The sequence below is a fragment of the Lithobates pipiens genome, unplaced genomic scaffold (genome assembly GCF_037356315.1).
Source record: "Lithobates pipiens isolate NorthernLeopardFrog02 unplaced genomic scaffold, aLitPip1_a1.2 Scaffold_11, whole genome shotgun sequence".
In the NCBI taxonomy this organism is placed as follows: Eukaryota; Metazoa; Chordata; class Amphibia; order Anura; family Ranidae; genus Lithobates; species Lithobates pipiens.
The window spans coordinates 26,992,896-27,012,125 of record NW_027507696.1 but is presented as its reverse complement, the minus strand read 5'-3'; the positions used below and the strand labels follow the sequence as shown (position 1 = coordinate 27,012,125).

Genomic DNA, 19,230 nt, shown 5'->3' with positions numbered 1-19,230 from the left:
TACAAAGCCGCACCAACCCTCCACTACATATAATATGAAAATAAGATTAAACAGATAAATAAAATAAAATATGAAGATAAATACTGATACAATTATATAAAAAGACCTCAAATAATGTGTAGATGACCAAAAAAGTCAAACATGGCATTAAAGTGAAAAAAGTCCAATTAAAGAAAAGTTCATAAGTGAATCCAAATGACGGACGTAAGTGTTCTTAAATGACAACACCACAGTGGTTCAACACTTTCCAAGGCGCGTGAGATACCCGTCACCATATGTTGAATGCGCTTACCAGAAAATATATGGAATGAAGCATATACAAATGATAAGTGGATGACATCCAGGTTAACCTTCCTCAGCTGGGTCAGCACTCCATCTCTTAACGGTGTTTCCAAGATGATAGTCTGTTCAGTGGTCTCGATATGAAGCACTCAGAGACCCCCAGAAAAGAAAGGGACTGACATAGCGTAATAACGTAGGAACAGTTTAATAAATAAAAGTAATGCACTTACAAGTTCGTAGATAAAATACAGCATATAGAAGCAATGTAAAAAGCCGGCCGGCAAACAGGAGCCCGTCCTCCTCTCCTACAACGTGGTGGCGTCACTGCGTGCCTTCCCAGACGCGTTTCGTCATACCTGACGTTGTCAATGGGGAACGGGCAGCGCAGTGACGCTCCGCCTAATAAAGCTAACGAAGGGAACCAAGCCTCGTATTGAAATACGAGGCCCAGTAACGCCCTGCCTAATAGAACTAACGAAGGGAACCAAGCCTCGTTTTGAGATGCAAGACTTAGTCAACATACGCCATTACGGAAAATGGCAAATAACCCCAATACGAGCGCTATCTATCCAGAATTAAAATATTATAGCAACCCGTAACGAACACACTTAACGTCTGTTAAATAGAACATCATAGATGAAAATCACATCCAACAGAAATATTGTGTGTTTAAAAAGAAAAGAAACATTAAAAAGTAAATAAATAAATGTGCTCGTGTAACACGAATAGAGAGTTGGCAATATCTAAATCGCGTAACACTTCATTATCGCATATCCCTCCGTGAAACACGAACGAAAAAAATCAGTTGAATCGTGAAAACGAAGGAATTACATCCAGTCCTTCTAACGGGATTGGCGCGAAAAAGACGTCTGCATATATGGTGTCATATGCCAAATAGTATGCTGACAGTATGAAGAAATCGCATACCCTTCGCAATACACGAATAAAGATAGAAAATCAAAAGAAAATAAGTAAATACAAAAGGATTATTGGAGAAAATTATTTCCCACAAATCCATGGGTATAGTATTTATCTAAATAGAAAAGACAAATAAAATAGATGTTAATAAAGAATATATATATATATACTATGGAGTAGTCAATGCGCATAGATCCAACCGTAAATAATACGAGTTCGATACCCGCACATGGGCCAAACCCCATAACAACATAAAAATAAAATTAAAATAAAAATAAAGATAAAAATAAAAATAGCCTAATCTGTACGATCAGTGGATCGTCTATAATAAGAGGATCCATATATAAAAAAAAAAAATAATAATAATACATATACCTAAAGTGTATATCCAGAAATGGCGCACATATCTAGAATCTATGGACCAGTCTAGCATCTCACAACAGGCAAGGCCAAAAAAATATTGTATATAAAAAACTAGTATGACATTCGAAGTATAAAAAATACATAAATTAAATGTATAAAAAATATATATAAATAAAGAATCTAAACCAAACAGATAAAAAGAGAGGTTTAACTATGAGTTGTCAATGAAGGCGTTGACATCGGTGTCGATATTAAGCCCAAAAGGGGTATAAGTTTTGAGACGATGGACCCAAGACATTTCCAGTTTAGAAATTTCTCTTACTAAAGAGCTGCCCCGCCAGTGAGGTTTATATTTATCAATCCCCAAGAAAAGGGTCTTAGAGGGGTCTTTACTATGAAATTTCATATAGTGTTTGGACACAGAGTGGTTGGGGAAGCCAATGATAATATTACTTATATGTTCATTGAGTCTCACCTGTAGGGGGCGCTTTGTGCGTCCCACATATTGCAGCCCACAAGGGCACTGCAACATGTACACCACTCCCACGGTGGCACATGTGATGCATGGTTTAATGTTATGGTTTAATCCAGTAGCTGTACTGCGAAAAGTGGTGGTCCGTCTCTGAACACAAGAATTCAAGGAACAGACCCTACACTTACCACATTTGTAAAATCCTGTGAGCTGGTCAAAAAAAACCCTACCTCTAGCTGGAGGGTCTATGACATTTGGTGCCAAACGATGACGGACTGACGATGCTCCTCTAAACACTATTTGGGGCCTCTCACTAACCACATTTTTTAAGGTAGCATCGCTGCTAACAATGTGCCAGTGTTTGTTTATCAATCTCTTTATGCTCTTCTGTTGGAAAGAGTAGGTGGTAATAAAGGGGACTTTTCCTTGAGTGTCATTAACACGTGGGCCCCTTTCGACCAACAAATCGGCACGGTGAATATTGGTCACTTCATTAAGAGTCTTAATTAGGAAATCTTGTTGATATCCTTTTTCTAAAAATCTGGAGGTGAGAACTTCGGCCTGTGCCAAAAATTCCTCAACTTCAGAGCAGTTGCGCCTCAATCGGATGTATTGACTTTTGGGAACTGATCGAAGCCAGGGGACATGATGGCAACTATCAGTCGGGATGAAAGTTCCGATCAGTGTCTTTAAAGAACGTTGAGGTGACAAAACGATCTTTTTTTATAACAATATTAAGATCTAAAAAATTTATTTTCACCTGACTTATCTCATAACTGAGATGTATGCCCCTTTCATTATCATTCAAGGAGTCCATAAAGTGTCTTAAATCTTGCTCCTGGCCATCCCAGAGGAGGAGGATGTCATCTATATACCTAGCCCACAGAACAATCTGAGGTATATCGTGGGCATAGATGACATCCTCCTCCCACCTGGCCATAAAGAGATTAGCCAGGCTGGGGGCATACTTTGCCCCCATAGCGACTCCCATTGTCTGTCTGTAGTATTGGCCCCCAGACCAAAAATAGTTGTGGGAAGCCGCAAACCGCAGAAGAGACATCAGGAAAGACACCTGTTGAATGGAAAGCCTAGGGTCTCTATCAAGATAAGAATTAACCGCCTCAAAACCCAAGCTATGAGGAATACTCGTATACAGGGAGGTCACATCAGCCGTGACCATCCATGTATCGGGCCCTGCAGACAAGTCATCCAAAAGGTTAATGACATGTCTAGAGTCTTTAATATAGGAGGGGGTCTTCTGGACCAAAGGCTGTAGAAATGAATCTAAATATCTGCCCACCCGGGAAGTGATGGAATCGATACCACTAATGATGGGTCTTCCCGGGGGGGCAGACAGGATTCTTATGTATTTTCGGCAAATAGTACAAGATCGGTGTACGTGGGGCCCTAGGAATCAAAAAAAGGGATTCTTTCTGGTTCAGAAGACCCGCTCCCTGTCCCGTCTTTACCAGCTTTTCCAATTCCCTGGTATAAGTAAATTTTGGATCAGAGGGTAATTGGGTGTAAGTATTAGTGTCACTCAAGATTCTGCTGATCTCAGTCTCATAATCAGCCCGATCCAATACCACAATTGCACCCCCCTTGTCAGCTGGTCTAATAACCAGCTCTTTATTCATACAGAGGGAATCTAAACCTTCCTGTAAAACTTTTTTCATTCTGCATTTTTTCACTTCCATTGTATCTAAATCCCTTAAGACAACATCCCTAAATACACGTAATGCAGCGGGAAGGGCACCAGGGGGGTTAAAGAGTGAGGCGTTAGCCAAGCCTGAATGCACGACCTGCGGAACTTGATTGTTGACTATATTAGAATTATACGTATTGGATGAACCCATCATATATCTTCTAATGTTGATTTTTCTCACAAATTTATGTACATCCATATATGTTTGGAATTTATTTAATTTAGCTGGAGGTACAAATTTCAAACCTTTGTCCAGAATCTGTAATTCTGACTCTGACAAAGCCTTTGAACTTAAATTAAAAACGCCTTTGCCGGTTACATTCTGGGTCTTTTTAATTGTTCGGACTCTCCTCCCCCCTCTGGTTCCTCTCCTCTTTCTCCTAATCTTTTGACTCCTTGTGTGGGCTTGGGAAAACCCAAGCTAACACTAGTGGGTACATTTAAGCCCAAAAGACCCTCAATAGGCTGTTCAGCAGTAGAAATCCGATAAGGTCTAGTTCTCAGAGGTTCTTGAACTGGGGCAAAGGAAGTTTGTGAATGGCCAAAGGAAGCCTGTGAGTGGCTGTCCCCCATAGGGACATTAAGATCACTTAATGGAAAGAAAGAGTTACCTGTGGGTATGCCATAGTCCCACTCAGAATAACCTCCCATGTTGTCATATGGGAAAGGATTATAGTCCCAATTACTGCTACCATGTGAATTCCATCCTTCATGGTGATTAATTGGGGGGCCTCTTCCTCTTGGGTTGGAATATTGTACCCACCCCCTACCCCGAGGTGGATAGTTATTATTATAGGGGAATGTATAATTAACATTCCCATTGCTATGGCCATTAAATGGTCTCGTGGTGCCAGAAGGTTTAAATTGGCCCCTAGAGGGAGTTGTACCCCTATTGTTACCACGTCCTCTCCGAGGGGAAGGGTATATGTGATTTGTTGTGTTGGTCTGAACCTTATTCGTAGGTTGGAGACGCTTCTGGTTAGGAGGTTGTACAGAGGGCCCTGGTTGTGAAGTTAACCCAACCATAGGGCCTACTGTTTGTGTGGAACTTACTTCCATACCTTCTTGTGTGGAAGCTGCTTCCAACAATTTCTTTTGCCACTCAAAGACAATATGGTTGTTATAATCAGCTAGATCTCTATTATATTTTTTCTTCTTTTTTACCCTTTGATCTCTATCCTCTTTTTCAAGAATTTTTAAAAGGTTCTGCAATTTTTCTAGATAGTCTATACTTCCTCTCACAGAAGACAGCTTATTTTGAATTTCTTTTATTTCATCATCCAATTTGGATAGCTTGGAGTTTTTCCTATTGACCAAAAATCTCAAAAAAGAGACACCTGCCTCATTAAAATATTTGAACCACTCCTCTAAGTTAATGTCCCCTTTCTGGGGTGCTACCTCCCACCTTAGGCTTCTCGGAACCATACCATGTTTAATGTAGGTTTCAAGATAGGCTATATCCCATTTGGTGTGATTTTCGGAAATCATGAGATTTTTCAGTCTCATGAAACTACCTCCCAGATCATTTATCATTAACATTATCATTAACATTTATTGCTGCAGCCTATTTTGTTAGTTTGTTAAATTCACATTATTTTTCCTAGCGCGGTTTACATTTTTCCTATTTTGTGCTGTTCTGATATTTTTTACTGCTGCTGGGTCCAATTAACCTTTATTGGGTATTTTCACATATTCACTATGGATATTTTTGATTTTAGAGCCACTAAAGTGGTTAACATTGATGGAGTGTTCGAACTTTATAGAGAAGATGAGGATGATCTGGGAGGTAGTTTCATGAGACTGAAAAATCTCATGATTTCCGAAAATCACACCAAATGGGATATAGCCTATCTTGAAACCTACATTAAACATGGTATGGTTCCGAGAAGCCTAAGGTGGGAGGTAGCACCCCAGAAAGGGGACATTAACTTAGAGGAGTGGTTCAAATATTTTAATGAGGCAGGTGTCTCTTTTTTGAGATTTTTGGTCAATAGGAAAAACTCCAAGCTATCCAAATTGGATGATGAAATAAAAGAAATTCAAAATAAGCTGTCTTCTGTGAGAGGAAGTATAGACTATCTAGAAAAATCGCAGAACCTTTTAAAAATTCTTGAAAAAGAGGATAGAGATCAAAGGGTAAAAAAGAAGAAAAAATATAATAGAGATCTAGCTGATTATAACAACCATATTGTCTTTGAGTGGCAAAAGAAATTGTTGGAAGCAGCTTCCACACAAGAAGGTATGGAAGTAAGTTCCACACAAACAGTAGGCCCTATGGTTGGGTTAACTTCACAACCAGGGCCCTCTGTACAACCTCCTAACCAGAAGCGTCTCCAACCTACGAATAAGGTTCAGACCAACACAACAAATCACATATACCCTTCCCCTCGGAGAGGACGTGGTAACAATAGGGGTACAACTCCCTCTAGGGGCCAATTTAAACCTTCTGGCACCACGAGACCATTTAATGGCCATAGCAATGGGAATGTTAATTATACATTCCCCTATAATAATAACTATCCACTCGGGGTAGGGGGTGGGTACAATATTCCAACCCAAGAGGAAGAGGCCCCCCAATTAATCACCATGAAGGATGGAATTCACATGGTAGCAGTAATTGGGACTATAATCCTTTCCCATATGACAACATGGGAGGTTATTCTGAGTGGGACTATGGCATACCCACAGGTAACTCTTTCTTTCCATTAAGTGATCTTAATGTCCCTATGGGGGACAGCCACTCACAGGCTTCCTTTGGCCATTCACAAACTTCCTTTGCCCCAGTTCAAGAACCTCTGAGAACTAGACCTTATCGGATTTCTACTGCTGAACAGCCTATTGAGGGTCTTTTGGGCTTAAATGCACCCACTAGTGTTAGCTTGGGTTTTCCCAAGCCCACACAAGGAGTCAAAAGATTAGGAGAAAGAGGAGAGGAACCAGAGGGGGGAGGAGAGTCCGAACAATTAAAAAGACCCAGAATGTAACCGGCACAGGCGTTTTTAATTTAAGTTCAAAGGCTTTGTCAGAGTCAGAATTACAGATTCTGGACAAAGGTTTGAAATTTGTACCTCCAGCTAAATTAAATAAATTCCAAACATATATGGATGTACATAAATTTGTGAGAAAAGGACCGGAAGCGGACCTGTATGGACGCTCACTGAGGCAGCTCTCTCCTCAGCCCAGCCACAGCAGCACGTAGGGAGACAATCTGCACCCATCCGATGGGGAGATCGAGGGCCACCCGCTCCACGGCCACTAGGGGACCCTCTGCCGTTCCTCCGGGGCCCGCAGCCGACCTCCGGACCTATTTTTCCCCGTCGGACGCTCCGGCCGGCGGGACTCCCAAGATGGCGCCGGCCGCGCTGGAGGCGCCGTTACAGGCCTCATCCCCGGCCTCGAGTGAGAGGAGCGGTTACCGGTCGGGTACCGCGGCGGACGGGACGCCTCCTCAATCCAGGGCAGCCGACCGGATTCCCGCAGCGGTGAGTGCTAGGCAGCCCCCGCCCGCACACCAGGCCACCAGATCAGGCCCGAGGCCTACAACGAGGCCCCTCTCTCCGGACGCTGGCGCATCCAACCCCCCCCGGCACTCTGAGCAACACGCGGCTATGAGGGACCTGAGCCCACTGCAGTGGGGCCAGGGATCCCCTCCGCACAAGACGCCCGACTGGGAGCAGGTCAGTGGGGAGGCCTGGGGGGAGGCAAGTGGCCGCACTAGGCCGGGTCAGCACCCAGGGTACTTGGGGAGCGGATCCCCTCCCCCCCCAACGGACACACAATGCACGGGGGCCCTCCCTAGGCTGCTGCGGGCGGCATCGGACCCCCTCCTCCCTACTAGTTCCCTGGGGTCCCCTCCTTCCATGGAGGACACTGATTTTCCAGCCCTCCCCCCCCCGGGAAACCCGCTACCCTGGCCTCAGCGGGGACAAGGGGGTGTGGAGGAGCCCCGAATGGACCAAGGAGTCCGGTCCCCATCACCCAAGCCCCAGAGACAGTCCTCCTCGTGGGCCCCTAACCCGCAGCGACACCGGAGTGGCTCCCCGGCCCCTGTTGCGCATAGATCGGGCGTAGACCCGTTTCGAGAAGTGGGACGGACCCGCATGACTCCCCTGGTGCAACCACCTCCTCGGCACGGGGTGTGGGATTCCCATACCGGGCCCCCCCCAGACTCACGGGAGACAGACGATGGACCCCACGGACCTCCACTGCCGTCCCTTCTGTATCCGACTGGGGGCGACCCCGGGGGGCCCCCCCCGAACCTGCTCCCACAATGGCAGCAATACCTACAAGCAATCCCCACTAAGGAGGACTTTAGGCAATTGATAGAGGATGTTAAATCAACCTGTCGCTCAGAAATACAAATGTTGCACTCCGGTCTCAAGCACTTAGCGGATCGGGTGGAGATGGCCGAGGAGGAGATACAGGAGACTAAAGTGGCGATTCACAGGACCCAAGCACAAGGTGCCGACCATCGTATGCTCCTGAGAGACATGCAGCGTCATGTGGAGGACCTGGATAACAGGGGGCGTCGGCATAACGTAAGAGTGCGGGGGATTCCAGAAGCGGATGGGCCGGAAGATCTCCAAATTATCCTGCAAGAAATATTTAACAACCTTCTGGGGGAACCCCCCTCCAAGTTTATTGAAATGGACAGAGCTCACAGGGCCTTGCGCTCCAAAGGCGCGACTTCTACCCCCAGGGATGTCATCTGTAGAATCACTTCGTTCCACATTAAAGAGGACATAATGAGACAAGCCCGCCTGGCCCGGGTGGTGACCTTTCGTGACATCCCAGTGCAGCTCTTCCCAGACCTATCTTGGCTCACACTGCAGAAGCGTAGACTTCTTCAACCATTGCTCCGTACATTGCAGGATGCTCATATTCCATACCGCTGGGGATATCCGTTCGCTCTTACAGCTAAACATCAAGGCAAGACGGCAACCTTGCGGTACCCGGAAGATCTACGAACCTTTTGTGAGGACCTGGGGCTCCAACCCCCCCAGCTGCCTGACTGGGATCTTGTGGCTGCGCAGCCCCCCGCCCCAACCCTGTGGCAGAAGGTCCCCTCCCGCCAACGTCCTCGCAACCGGGAGGCCCCTAAGAAGACGGCCCGCCAAGGAAAGGGCTGAAGTTCAGCATGGCGGCAAGTTTTGTGTATCTTTTTCTCCTTTTTTGATTCCGTAGGCCCGCGGGGCGTAAGGGATCGCGGCCCGTTTTGTTTGTTGGTTGGCCGGTGGACTGATGTCCGGACTCTCCGAACTTGCCCTCTTTTTCTGCCTCAAGAGCTCCCGTTTTTTTTTTTACTTATTTTTTCTCCTCCTACCAAGTGCCTTCGTGCTGATGTTGAATTATGTTTTTCTTAAGGCTGATGTAAATGTGAGACTGAGACCATGGGTTTGCCACTGTCTCTGTGTCACCCCCCTTCTACCCGGATGCATTGGTGTTGCATCCGGGATTTTGGGAACTGTCTGGCGGCTGCCGTCGCAGGGGCGTTCCCTCAGCTCCCCCCCACCTCTTGCCCCCGGCTTTACCTACGCCGATTGACGGGGGGGGCTGGACTCCCATGCGGCCGCCAGGCCCGGCCCTCGGGTTCGGGTCCTGGTGGCCCCCTGGGAATCCGATCAGACCTGAGCGATCTGCCTGTTCATGGTCTCCTATGGTTCAATTTTGTAATGTACAATAGTTGTTTATTTAATGTGTGCACCTATGTTTGCGATACTAACCTCTTCTTTCTCTCCCCTTCTCTGCTTTTTCCTCTCCCTCTTCCCTCCCTGTACTCTCACCGTGTCGTGGCTGGTGGGCATTGTGGAACTCCTCTTAGAGCCCTTTCTCCGGAACAAGCTACCTCCTGGCTCCTGGCGGTCGTCCTGCATGGTGGATTACGGGTAAGAACCAGCTTACGTTCTCATTCCCCTGACATGACTGATGGCTAAGATTTTATCCCTAAATGTCCATGGACTGAATTCTAACGGGAAACGGCATCTGGCACTTAGGGAATTCAGGCAGTCGGGAGCGGATATCGTCCTTGTCCAGGAGACGCACTTTGATAAGGGGGGGTCCTTCGCTTTCGCCTCTCGATACTTTCCTTTAGCTTACCTATCCTCGGGACCTCACAGGAAGGCCGGCGTGGCCATCCTGATTCGTCATGGAGCCCCTTTCACCTACCTTGATCACTATGGGGATCCCGGGGGAGGCTTCTTGATACTTAAGGGCGAGTGGGGATCCCAGCCAATTACCCTATGTACCCTGTACGCCCCAAATGTCCGTCAACATAGATTTCTCTCCAGACTCCTGTCCCGCTTGTTCAAGACAGATCATGGTTACTTAGTGGTGGGGGGTGACTTTAATATGGCTCACTCCGCTATTGCGGACCGTTTGGCGACATCGACCCGGCCCCCCTCCGCTAAAGTACTTAGGGATTCGAAACTGTTTCGCCAGCTGACCCGCAGACACGCTCTTTTTGACGTCTGGCGGGCCCTTCACCCGGCGGACCGGCAGTATACGTTCTACTCAGCCCCGCACCAGCTGCACTCCCGCATAGACTACTTTTTTACCAACAATTCCACGCTGAGAGTGGCCCGACGAGCCCATATCCTACCAATTTCATGGTCGGACCACGCGCCGATCCTATTAACACTGGATCTAGCGGCTCCAGTAAGTAGACCCTACAATTGGAAACTCAACACCTCTCTCCTGCAACATTCCCCATCGCAGGCGGAACTGGTCTCAACCTTGAAACTCTACTTTGCTGAAAATGCGACCCCGGACATTGCTCTCCCCACTTTGTGGGAGGCCCACAAGGCGGTCATCCGTGGAAAGTGCATGGCTCTGTCTTCTGCTTTAAAGAAGGACGCAGAGGCCGCTAGATTGCGAACGGAAAAGGAGCTGGGGCAGCTGGAAAGGAATATGCAGGCTTCTCCGTCACTGCGACTCCTCCGGAAGATCACTAAGCTTCGCACGGTGCTTAAGGATCTGGCGCTCCGCCGGGTAGAAAAGACTATGCTGCGGGTTAGGCAGACGTACTACGACAGGGGCAACAAGGCGCACTCACTCTTGGCAAGGAAACTTAAAGATAAAACCCTCCTCTCTACCCCACATCAGATTAAAACTAAAAACAACACAGTAGTTTCTCACCCTAAGGAGATAGCAGACACATTTGCGAAATTTTATGAGGAGCTGTACAACAGCGACGACATACCCAGTGCTCCCCTGTCGGCGGAGCTTTCCCAGCGTATGCACCAATATTTGACAGACAGTGGGATCCCCCGCATTCGAGACCTGGATATGGCCTCTCTGAATATGCCCATTACGGAGGAGGAAATAGAACTGACCGTCAAGTCACTACCGGCTCATAAATCCCCGGGTCCGGACGGTTTACCCTACGAATACTATAAAACGTTTCTGCCCCTTCTGCTCCCTTACTTGGGCAGATTGTTCAATGCGTTTCTGTTACATACCCCGGTCCCTTCCGATATGCAACGCTCCTTCCTCACCCTGATACCGAAGCCTGATAAGGACCCTATTCTCTGTGCCAATTATAGGCCCATTGCACTCCTGAATGCAGATCTGAAGATCTTTACGAAACTCCTTTCCCTCCGGCTCAATAGGGTCCTACCCTCCCTCATCCATAAAGATCAGGTGGGATTTGTCCCTCTTCGCCAAGCCGGCGACAACACTAGAAAGGTCATAGATTTAGTCGACGTGGCGAATAGGGGGGGCATCCCGTCTTTGCTTCTGAGTTTGGATGCGGAAAAGGCATTTGATAGACTGGGGTGGCCCTTCCTGTTCGCCACGTTGCAGCACATGGGGATGAAGGGACCGTTCCTGCGGGCAATACGCCACCTTTATTCCAACCCGTCCTCCCAGGTTAAGACCCCCTTCGCTACCTCCTCGGCGTTTTCGGTCTCCAATGGCACGCGCCAGGGCTGTCCCCTGTCGCCTTTATTATTTGCTATCTGCGTGGAACCCCTGGCGGCGTCCATCCGGCGGAACCCGAATATCAGGGGCGTCCCGGTTCGGGGCAGGGAATTTAAGGTGTCGTTGTTTGCGGATGATGTCATCCTCACCCTGACCCAGCCCAGGATATCCCTGCCTAACTTACATAAGGAACTGGACCGCTACAGCGCCCTATCGGGCTATAAAATTAATGCTTCCAAATCGGAAGCCCTCCCGGTAAATATGCCGTCCCCGGAGGTCGAACATCTCCGAGCCACTTTTCCATACCACTGGAAAACTGATTCCCTGAAATACTTGGGGATTCATATCACCCCGACCTTCGCTTCTCTGTATCAGGCAAACTTCCCGCCCCTATACGGCGTCATTAGGCAATTACTTTCCCAATGGCGGAGGCACCAGATCTCCCTCTTTGGTAGGATAGCTTCGGTGAAAATGACGATTCTCCCGAAACTCCTCTACCTTTTCCAGACCCTCCCTATCCCAGTACCATATCACCACCTGAGAAAATTACAGGCGGACCTGCTAGATTTTACATGGAACTACAAACGCCATAGAATCCCCCGCTCGGTAATGACAGCCTCTCGCTCAGCCGGGGGACTGGCGTTTCCGGACCTGGTAAAGTATTTCCAAGCGGCTCAGCTCCGGGCAGTGACCTCCTGGTTCACCCAGAGGTCGTACAACAGATGGACGGAAATTGAGAAGCTCTGGTTGGCTCCAGTGCACCCTAATAGTATGCTATGGAGCGCCCCAGCACTAACCCCCCGGGCCCAACTGCTAGGATCTATGTCCTACCTACAGGGCCTATGGCGCAAGCTTTCTAAGATATATGTCCTGGCTTCGGACAAATCGCTCCTGACGTCCTTCCTGTACCACCCTAAGATGCCAGACAGCCTGACGTGTGCGATGTCCCACCCGTGGTCTTCCCGGAATCTCTTTCACCTGGGGACCTTAGTGGACCCCAGATCGCGGAGAATGTTGTCTTATGCAGACCTTCAGTCCAAATTTGACCTCCCGAGACAGAGCTTCTACAGCTATCTGCAGATACGACACTTTGCCCAGACCATATCCTCTGATTTGCGCTTCTCCCCTCCCTCCGCTTTTGAGACCATAATCCTTGAGGGCACGGCCCAAAGGGGATTGATGTCGGCTATATATAAAATCCTTAATGCACCCCCGCTAGCTCCGGTAGGTAAACATGCCTACATGCTCAAGTGGGAGGAACAGCTGGGGGAGGAGATCACGGATGGGCAATGGCAGACGATATGGTCCCAGGCCTCGAAAAGCTCTCTATGCACGCTCTATAGGGAGAACGCGTACAAAATTTTATTTTTCTGGTACATGACCCCGGACGTCCTTCACGCCATTTACCCTACCACCTCTGACAGATGCTGGCGGTGCTTGACCCACAAAGGCACGCTGTTCCACATCTTCTGGCAGTGTCCCCTAGTGGTCCCCTTCTGGGAAGGGGTCCGGCGCCTCTTGGCTGATCTCTTGGATCGGCGGGTGGACCTGGATCCTAAGACCTTCTTGTTGGGCATCCCTCTCCCTACATTGACGAAGTCCCGCAAGAAATTATCACGGCATATCCTGACTGCGGCGAGATGCCTAATAGCCCTACACTGGAAAAAGGTGCTGCCCCCCGCTCTGGGAGCACTCCATGCTAGAGTTCAGGACGTGGAGTTGATGGAGAGGATGACCGCCAGGATACAGGACAGGCTCGAGGCCCACGATGTGGTCTGGAGTCCATGGAACTCCCGGGAGATCCAACTGTGAAAAAGAAGCAGAGACCACGCACGGTGACTATACCCCCTACCTTTCCCTACCCCTCCTCCCCCACACTCTCCTCCCCCCCTTCTCTTTACTTTTTAGCCTTTGCTAAACTCTCTTTCTTTCTTCTTATCCCTCTTATCTCCTATACTTCTCACCTCTGCTCTCGTTCTTCTTCTCTCTCTGTTGCTTAGTACCCCTATTTCTTTTTGCCAGCCTCTCTCTCCTTTTCTATCATGGCTGGTGTATGTACGTGCTTTGTTGTTCTTTTAGCACACTACTTTGTGGATGCTGTTTGTTATGAGAGATTGATACTGTAAGAAGAGGTCCATGACTTGATGCGGGGCTACTCCACTGGACCCTATGATGGGTAAAGCCATTCTTTATTTCTCAGGGTCGGCCCGGTTGTTCACGGGGGGCCCCCCCGGGCAGGCATTTGCCGGCCCTGGGGGGCCTACTGGGATGGGCCAAGAGGTGGGTGGTCCCGGCGGTCTACTCTTTTCTGTTCTAGCTGTTTTATTCTGATGTAGTAATGCATGACGTGTAATGCACTTTTTGAAAATAAATAAATATGTTAATTGAAAAAAAAAAATTTGTGAGAAAAATCAACATTAGAAGATATATGATGGGTTCATCCAATACGTATAATTCTAATATAGTCAACAATCAAGTTCCGCAGGTCGTGCATTCAGGCTTGGCTAACGCCTCACTCTTTAACCCCCCTGGTGCCCTTCCCGCTGCATTACGTGTATTTAGGGATGTTGTCTTAAGGGATTTAGATACAATGGAAGTGAAAAAATGCAGAATGAAAAAAGTTTTACAGGAAGGTTTAGATTCCCTCTGTATGAATAAAGAGCTGGTTATTAGACCAGCTGACAAGGGGGGTGCAATTGTGGTATTGGATCGGGCTGATTATGAGACTGAGATCAGCAGAATCTTGAGTGACACTAATACTTACACCCAATTACCCTCTGATCCAAAATTTACTTATACCAGGGAATTGGAAAAGCTGGTAAAGACGGGACAGGGAGCGGGTCTTCTGAACCAGAAAGAATCCCTTTTTTTGATTCCTAGGGCCCCACGTACACCGATCTTGTACTATTTGCTGAAAATACATAAGAATCCTGTCTGCCCCCCGGGAAGACCCATCATTAGTGGTATCGATTCCATCACTTCCCGGGTGGGCAGATATTTAGATTCATTTCTACAGCCTTTGGTCCAGAAGACCCCCTCCTATATTAAAGACTCTAGACATGTCATTAACCTTTTGGATGACTTGTCTGCAGGGCCCGATACATGGATGGTCACGGCTGATGTGACCTCCCTGTATACGAGTATTCCTCATAGCTTGGGTTTTGAGGCGGTTAATTCTTATCTTGATAGAGACCCTAGGCTTTCCATTCAACAGGTGTCTTTCCTGATGTCTCTTCTGCGGTTTGCGGCTTCCCACAACTATTTTTGGTCTGGGGGCCAATACTACAGACAGACAATGGGAGTCGCTATGGGGGCAAAGTATGCCCCCAGCCTGGCTAATCTCTTTATGGCCAGGTGGGAGGAGGATGTCATCTATGCCCACGATATACCTCAGATTGTTCTGTGGGCTAGGTATATAGATGACATCCTCCTCCTCTGGGATGGCCAGGAGCAAGATTTAAGACACTTTATGGACTCCTTGAATGATAATGAAAGGGGCATACATCTCAGTTATGAGATAAGTCAGGTGAAAATTAATTTTTTAGATCTTAATATTGTTATAAAAAAAGATCGTTTTGTCACCTCAACGTTCTTTAAAGACACTGATCGGAACTCTTTCATCCCGACTGATAGTTGCCATCATGTCCCCTGGCTTCGATCAGTTCCCAAAAGTCAATACATCCGATTGAGGCGCAACTGCTCTGAAGTTGAGGAATTTTTGGCACAGGCCGAAGTTCTCACCTCCAGATTTTTAGAAAAAGGATATCAACAAGATTTCCTAATTAAGACTCTTAATGAAGTGACCAATATTCACCGTGCCGATTTGTTGGTCGAAAGGGGCCCACGTGTTAATGACACTCAAGGAAAAGTCCCCTTTATTACCACCTACTCTTTCCAACAGAAGAGCATAAAGAGATTGATAAACAAACACTGGCACATTGTTAGCAGCGATGCTACCTTAAAAAATGTGGTTAGTGAGAGGCCCCAAATAGTGTTTAGAGGAGCATCGTCAGTCCGTCATCGTTTGGCACCAAATGTCATAGACCCTCCAGCTAGAGGTAGGGTTTTTTTTGACCAGCTCACAGGATTTTACAAATGTGGTAAGTGTAGGGTCTGTTCCTTGAATTCTTGTGTTCAGAGACGGACCACCACTTTTCGCAGTACAGCTACTGGATTAAACCATAACATTAAACCATGCATCACATTTGCCACCGTGGGAGTGGTGTACATGTTGCAGTGCCCTTGTGGGCTGCAATATGTGGGACGCACAAAGCGCCCCCTACAGGTGAGACTCAATGAACATATAAGTAATATTATCATTGGCTTCCCCAACCACTCTGTGTCCAAACACTATATGAAATTTCATAGTAAAGACCCCTCTAAGACCCTTTTCTTGGGGATTGATAAATATAAACCTCACTGGCGGGGCAGCTCTTTAGTAAGAGAAATTTCTAAACTGGAAATGTCTTGGGTCCATCGTCTCAAAACTTATACCCCTTTTGGGCTTAATATCGATACCGATGTCAACGCCTTCATTGACAACTCATAGTTAAACCTCTCTTTTTATCTGTTTGGTTTAGATTCTTTATTTATATATATTTTTTATACATTTAATTTATGTATTTTTTATACTTCGAATGTCATACTAGTTTTTTATATACAATATTTTTTTGGCCTTGCCTGTTGTGAGATGCTAGACTGGTCCATAGATTCTAGATATGTGCGCCATTTCTGGATATACACTTTAGGTATATGTATTATTATTATTTTTTTTATATATGGATCCTCTTATTATAGACGATCCACTGATCGTACAGATTAGGCTATTTTTATTTTTATTTTTATTTTTATCTTTATTTTTATTTTAATTTTATTTTTATGTTGTTATGGGGTTTGGCCCATGTGCAGGTATCGAACTCGTATTATTTACGGTTGGATCTATGCGCATTGACTACTCCATAGTATATATATATATTCTTTATTAACATCTATTTTATTTGTCTTTTCTATTTAGATAAATACTATACCCATGGATTTGTGGGAAATAATTTTCTCCAATAATCCTTTTGTATTTACTTATTTTCTTTTGATTTTCTATCTTTATTCGTGTATTGCGAAGGGTATGCGATTTCTTCATACTGTCAGCATACTATTTGGCATATGACACCATATATGCAGACGTCTTTTTCGCGCCAATCCCGTTAGAAGGACTGGATGTAATTCCTTCGTTTTCACGATTCAACTGATTTTTTTCGTTCGTGTTTCACGGAGGGATATGCGATAATGAAGTGTTACGCGATTTAGATATTGCCAACTCTCTATTCGTGTTACACGAGCACATTTATTTATTTACTTTTTAATGTTTCTTTTCTTTTTAAACACACAATATTTCTGTTGGATGTGATTTTCATCTATGATGTTCTATTTAACAGACGTTAAGTGTGTTCATTACGGGTTGCTATAATATTTTAATTCTGGATAGATAGCGCTCGTATTGGGGTTATTTGCCATTTTCCGTAATGGCGTATGTTGACTAAGTCTTGCATCTCAAAACGAGGCTTGGTTCCCTTCGTTAGTTCTATTAGGCGGAGCGTTACTGGGCCTCGTATTTCAATACGAGGCTTGGTTCCCTTCGTTAGCTTTATTAGGCGGAGCGTCACTGCGCTGCCCGTTCCCCATTGACAACGTCAGGTATGACGAAACGCGTCTGGGAAGGCACGCAGTGACGCCACCACGTTGTAGGAGAGGAGGACGGGCTCCTGTTTGCCGGCCGGCTTTTTACATGGCTTTTTACATTGCTTCTATATGCTGTATTTTATCTACGAACTTGTAAGTGCATTACTTTTATTTATTAAACTGTTCCTACGTTATTACGCTATGTCAGTCCCTTTCTTTTCTGGGGGTCTCTGAGTGCTTCATATCGAGACCACTGAACAGACTATCATCTTGGAAACACCGTTAAGAGATGGAGTGCTGACCCAGCTGAGGAAGGTTAACCTGGATGTCATCCACTTATCATTTGTATATGCTTCATTCCATATATTTTCTGGTAAGCGCATTCAACATATGGTGACGGGTATCTCACGTGCCTTGAAAAGTGTTGAACCACTGTGGTGTTGTCATTTAAGAACACTTACGTCCGTCATTTGGATTCACTTATGAACTTTTCTTTAATTGGACTTTTTTCACTTTAATGCCATGTTTGACTTTTTTGGTCATCTACACATTATTTGAGGTCTTTTTATATAATTGTATCAGTATTTATCTTCATATTTTATTTTATTTATCTGTTTAATCTTATTTTCATATTATATGTAGTGGAGGGTTGGCGCGGCTTTGTATATACTTTATTTTTATAACAAAAAATGGGACCCATGTCTTACACGGACACACGGTCAGAAATTCCGACAGAAAAAATCTGATCGGATTATGTTGTCAGAAAATCCGATTGTGTGTGGACTCTATCGGACGTTTTCCATCGGATTTTCTGATGCACAAAGTTTGAGAGCAGGATCTAAAATTTTCAGACAAAAAAATCTGATCATTTAAATTCTAATTGTATGTAGACAATTCCGATGGATAAAGTGCCACGCATGCTCAGAATAAACTAAGAGACAAAAGCTATTGGCTACTGGCCCATTTATACTCCCGACGTACGCGCGACATCACCTCGTTCCGAACGATCGGATTTCCCAACAACTTTGTGCCACCTTCTGTATGCAAGACAAGTTTGGCCTAAAATCTGTCGGGAAAAATCAGACGGATTTTGTGGTCGGGATGTCCAACTGTGTGTATGGGGCATTAACCTTTCCAATCTCTTTTTCAACCCTGAATGACATTACTAGTAATCTATGCTTGAAGAACATAAGATTTGTATATATACAACAATCTAATGCCCGGTACACATGGTGTGACACTCCGACCACAAAATCCGTTGGATTTTTTCAGACAGATTTTGGCCGAAACTTGTGTTGCATACACATGGTCCTACAAAGTTGTTGGAAAATCCAATCGTTCAGAACGAGGTGATGTAAATCACGTATGACAGGACTAGAAAAGAGGCCAGTAGCCAATAGCTTTTGTCTCGTAATTTATTCTGAGCATGCGTGGCACTTTGTCCGTCGGAAATTCTCTACACATGATCGGCAATTCCGACAGAAAACGTCAGATAGAGCCCACATACGATCGTTTTTTCCGACAATATAATCCGATCTGACTTTTTCCGTCGGAATTTCCGACCGTGTGTATGGGGCATTAGAGTTTAATATTAAAGTGCTAATATACTACAACAAAATATATCTGTCAACATTCCCAGATTATTTTTTGATCTTTCTTATATGTAAACTACCTGTATTGTACTTTTGTTTTTGATATATGACAAGCTTTTTATACCACCTTTTGTACCAAATAAAAAAAGTTTGTAAACAAAAAAGAAAAGTATTGTCTCTGTGCTTGCCAACAATGGTACAGCATGGATTTGTACTTGGTTTGCAAGAAAAAAACTAATAAACAAACCTAAAGAAGGAAAAACAAGGGGGGAGAGGAGGGTTCAGGTCATATTTTACTATAAATA

The 19,230-nt window shown here is 45.7% G+C and overlaps 1 protein-coding gene across 1 annotated transcript in view; it reads left to right on the top strand.

The window, feature by feature from the left end:
• The window catches only part of LOC143961009 (kelch domain-containing protein 3-like), a 151,508-nt gene that overhangs the window by 80,905 nt on the left and 51,373 nt on the right, over window positions 1-19,230 (top strand). The window lies entirely within an intron of this gene.